The sequence below is a fragment of the Borostomias antarcticus genome (assembly GCF_949987555.1).
Source record: "Borostomias antarcticus genome assembly, chromosome: 19".
In the NCBI taxonomy this organism is placed as follows: domain Eukaryota; kingdom Metazoa; phylum Chordata; class Actinopteri; order Stomiiformes; family Stomiidae; genus Borostomias; species Borostomias antarcticus.
The window spans coordinates 20486886-20492384 of record NC_140252.1 but is presented as its reverse complement, the minus strand read 5'-3'; positions in this window follow the sequence as shown (position 1 = coordinate 20492384).

Below are 5499 nucleotides of genomic sequence, written 5' to 3'. Positions count from 1 at the left end.
CCCGGCCGCGCCACACCGCGCTGGGGATTCTGGGAGCAGGAAGGGAGCGAGGACACGACGACGCTATTGGTTGAGAACGGGTTGAAATTCAGACATTTTTAATTGACAGTCAAAACATGACCACTGATCGGAAAATGAACGTGTGAAAAATGTGTGAGAACGTGCTATACAGTAGTTCATGCCAAAACACCTCTACGTTAACGTGTGACTCTGTACAGTATTGTCAAGGATTTAAAATGGCAATTTTCTATCTTTTGGAAAGCCATATTTTACCATTAGTGAGTAGTAATAATAATAATAAACCGCAGCACAAGTGTAACGTTGTACTCGAGAGTACAGACCTGCAGTAAAACGAACGTACTAAGTGCCTGGCCATGCTCATGCATTACGCATGAGTTACGACGCAGTTCAAGGTGAAACAGGTCAAATGTATGTGGGTTTCTTTCCTATCAAAATGAACCCCGGGTACTGTATTTAAAGGACATACACTGTAGAGGCTGAAATGGTCCGAATCGTTTTATTTCTGCTAACGGAACAGCGAGGGGAGATACGGGAGAAAGACCTGTTAGACGGTAGACAGAACGCTTTCTTCCCTACATGTTAAGTCTTGTCAAGTTTGTCCTCCTGTAAAACTCTGTATTCTTTGCTTGTTGCTTTGAGTTTGACTATTGAGATTAATGGTGACGACAGCGCCGGGCTTCTGAGGTCGACGCTGCGCTGTGACTCGAATTAAAGCGCCGTTTCAAAAGGAATATGCAAATACTTGACACATATTCTGTGTAAATGAGATTCTTCATTAGTCGGTTAGGAATGAAGAGGAGTCCAGACTCAATCCTCTTTTGCAGTGAAAAGGGTAAAGGACTCGGTGTGCAGCCTCCTCGGCCTCACCACAGAGGTTATGGGTAAAGGACTCGGTGTGCAGCCTCCTCAGCCTCACCACAGAGGTTCTGGGTAAAGGACTCGGTATGTAGCCTCTTCAGCCTCACCACAGAGGTTCTGGGTAAAGGACTCTGCAGCCTCCTCAGCCTCACCACAGAGGTTCTGGGTAAAGGACTCGGTGTGTAGCCTCCTCAGCCTCACCACAGAGGTTCTGGGTAAAGGACTTGGTGTGCAGCCTCCTCAGCCTCACAGAGGTTCTGGGTAACGGACTCGGTGTGTAGCCTCCTCAGCCTCACCACGGAGGTTCTGGGTAAAGGACTTGGTATGCAGCCTCCTCAGCCTCACCACGGAGGTTCTGGGTAAAGGACTCTGTAGCCTCCTCAGCCTCACAGAGGTTCTGGGTAACGGACTCGGTGTGTAGCCTCCTCGGCCTCACAGAGGCTCTGAGGTTCATACATGTAGGAATGAAAACTGTCTTTTTGTACATTGTCATGCCAGCGTATTGTGCTGGAAAATGTAAATTCCTTTTGTACATTTTTATGAAATATAATATTGTTGTCATTGTTTAAGTGCAGTGTGTTATTATTATTCTGTGTTTTATAGTCATTTAAAAGTATATTATACTCCGTGGGATATACATGGAAGATGAATTGTTATGAATTCATCTCTCCGGTAAATTGGTCTTCACCACTTTGGGTTGAAACACAAACAGGGCATGAACTCAAGGTGGATTATCTCTGTGCGTTGACTGGACCGCGCGGTCACTCCCACGCATAAACACCCATCTACAACGCTCCATTATGAAATATAAATACCTCTTCATCCCCCTCTCCCGCGCAGAACAGACAGATTATTCACTCCCAGGCCGAGTTCATCCTCCCTCAGACCTGCTTTCATCTCCCAAGTACACAAGTGTTGACCGCTTAAATAATTCAGGACCCAACTTCAATCTTTGAAGTCACGCCGACAATGTCTTCCTCCGTATGCTACCACGTCAGACGCAACCTCCCCGGGTGATTACACATCCCCTGACCCCGATCTGACCCCTAATCCTCCCGTACGTTCGCCAACAACACCGTCCGTTCTCAGCCAAAGCGTGGCGGACGCTGAGGAGAGGTGGAGGCGATGTGCGGCGCCGTAGCTGGGGTTAGCCTGAACATGTAGCTCACAATGAGCCGTGGCAGCATTACCCAGAAGACCCGGCGGCTGAGAAGCACATTAAACACAGCAGGTCCAGAGACCCGGGACGCACACTTCTGAGGGGGAGAGAAACAGCTGATTTGATTCAGTCAGGAAGTCAGTGGAGGATGCGTTTGATCTGGAGGTTTGATTGCTTTTGACTGGAATCCCTTATTCTCTGTGAGAAGTGAGGAAAACAGCCCTAGGATATGAGAAGGCTCGGCAGACGCAGAGCGAGGAGGGGAGGGGGGATCGGGCCGCTCACACGTCTGAACCCCGACCAGAAATGGATGTTTCACGCTCCTCTATAAATACGTAACTAATGAAAGCTCGTTATAAAAGGTCAGGGTTCAAGCTGTAATACCACATCAATTCACAACTATGTCCAGAACAACCGTTCTTCTGAAAAGGAAAAAAATATTTTCCTACTCTGCACAAATCGCTCAGAGCTACCGTGTACCACATGGCATAATATAGATTTGAGCAATAACCTGAGATGAAAGTGTCAATGACAGCGAGGACTTCTGACCAGCTCACGCCTTTAGACTGAAGGTCCAGGGCTCCAATCCTGGCAGTCTCACATCTTCATGAGACAGACAGACAGACAGATAGGCAGGCAGGCAGACAGACAGACAGACAGAGAGGCAGACAGACAGGCAGAGAGGCAGACAGACAGACAGGCAGACAGACAGACAGACAGACAGACAGACAGACAGACAGACAGACAGACAGAGAGGCAGACAGACAGGCAGAGAGGCAGACAGACAGGCAGGCAGACAGAGGCAAGCAGACAGAGAGGCAAGCAGACAGACAGATAGGCACGCAGAGACAGACAGGCAGGCGGACAGACAGACAGACAGGCAAGCACAGACAGACAGACAGGCAATCACAGACAGTCAGGAAGACAGACAGGCAGGCAGCACTATTCCTTCCCCAGTTCTCCTCCGACAGATCTGTCAGTCTCAGATTTCCCACAAACCCCTGCTTCGGTTCCCCCGTGACGCCCGCCCAGTCCAGTCTAGCCTCATCCCGTAGGCGTTGTCGGCCCAGAACAAAAGCACACACAACTACAATACAAAGGAGTCAGAACACTTATCAACATGAGGATAATTACCCTTCACTCAATTCAAAACTCACAAAGCGTCGGCCACTGCATGTTACGTTATTAGTGTAAGATGATTTACGCTTTACAACGCTTTACAACGGTGTCGTCACAGGGCTCACAGAGACTGCATAGCCCCTAAAACCACTAAAGCAGACCCTATCTGTTGTGAATTAACAAAGGGCTTAACGGAATGCATGTTCCAGCATGTCCTGTGTTCTCCAGGGGGCCCTGAGGAGCCAGATTTACGGCTCCTCTTTATGAGCGATGAGGGTTTCATCACTCAGACTCACCCCTGCGTCGCTCCGCACAGTTGCCGGCGCTCCCCGGCTCCAGATCTGCTGACCGACGCCGCCCCCCTACTGCCAGGAAACAGCGCCTCCTCCTGGTGCCTGGTGGGTCTGCGCATCAGGGGTGGGGGACCACTGGTACACCTGCAATAGTGTCGTTTCAATAAAAGGCTGATCTGTGACTTCTTCCTACCCACCCCGGCCATATAATTCATACAATAGCTTTTGATGGAACACTAAGAATAACCCTAACCCTACAAGTAAGTGGCTAGTTCTGAAACTGAACCGTCCAATCAAACGCCCTATTCAGGTAGGCCTAAACTGAACAGAAGCAACGAGGCGCGGCGTTAGCCGAGCTTCACGCTAACACAGCACAGGAGCGACGTCCACAGCCTGGTGTTATACCGCTCACTAACCAGCAGGGGCGCTGTACTCTCCGTCCGCCAGGGGAGCCTGCAGCGAGTGTGAGTGTGTGTGTGTGTGTGTGTGTGTGTGTGTGTGTGTGTGTGTGTGTGTGTGTTAGCTCCGAGGCTCCCGGGCCCCGGGGGGAGCGCTAGCTAGCTAGCTGCGGCGCTCCTCGGTGGCTAACGAGGCTTTAATGCAGTGGCTGCTGTCCTGCTGACTGATTGGCTGAGCGACGAGAGGCAGGCGGAGGAGAGCGGCGAGCGCACGCCGGACAATCAATCAATTAAGCAAGCAGGCAGCTCCGACTGGGCGGGCCTGCTGCCCTGCTAATTAACACACAGGGGTTAGGTGATCTCTCTTTAATCACCCAGCGCTGAGCCGGGGGATAAAACCAACCGCCCCCCCCAGGCCAATGAGACCGAGTGGACAATACTGTTTGATATCCTCTTTTTTTTTGGACCTCCCCGGTCTACAACTGCCATTATTATCCCCACTGGCATATATAACTGTGTGTGTGTGTGTGTGTGTGTGTGTGTGTGTGTGTGTGTGTGTGTGTGTGTGTGTGTGTGTGTGTGTGTGTGTGTCTACACAAGGACACCGCTGTGATCGCTGGAGTTCATTTTGATCTTCCATTTTAATGGCAGGACAGGGGCAGAGTGACAGGCCACCCTCCTCCCCCCGCCCCCCTCCATGTCCTCCCGCTGCTTATAAAACATCACATCACGCCATTAAAGTCACAGCCACGCATTATCGCAGGCGTGACACGCTAACAAGGCCGTCCAGTCCCCCGCCAAGCAGCCTGCCCCTCCCCCTGGCTTGTCAGTATTGATGGATCATACTCTGAAATCCTTGATAGGTCATTCATTTTTATTAAAACAATAATATCATGTAAATGTTCTCTGGGTTGCGCCCCACTCTTGCCTCCGAGAGACAAAATTAATTTGTGAGTCAATCTGAGACCCCTGGTTTCAACGTTGGGGGAGACGGGCCGGATTCTGGTGTGTGACCGGGTTCCAACCCAGCGGACCTGGGTCCTCTCAGCTCCAACAGAACCAGTTAGCAGAACGGAACCGGTCTGGTGCTGCTAGAGCCTACAGGCACACCCACAACACACACACACACATGTACACACGGAAACACACACATGCTTGGACACACACACTTACACACATGGAAAAACATAGTATAAACGCACATAAATATGCATGCACACACACACATATATGGAAAAACACGCACATGCTTGCACACACACACACACACACACACACACACAGGAGCCCCCTGATCCCACTAGAGAGGACAGTTTGCAGAGGAGTGCTCTGGTATATTGGAGGAGTGCTCTGGTATATTGGAGGAGTGCTCTGGTATATTAGAGGAGTGCTCTGGTATATAAGAGGAGTGCTCTGGTATATAAGAGGAGTGCTCTGGTATATGGTTCTGTCTAATTACCAGCGGGAGGGAGATGTAGCGGGAGGGTAGAGATGCAGAGGGTAGAGATGTAGAGGATAGAGATGTAGAGGGTAGAGATGTAGAGGATAGAGATGTAGAGGGTAGAGATGTAGAGGGTAGAGATGTAGAGATGTAGAGGGTAGAGATGTAGAGGATAGAGATGTAGAGGGTAGAGATGTAGAGGATAGAGAT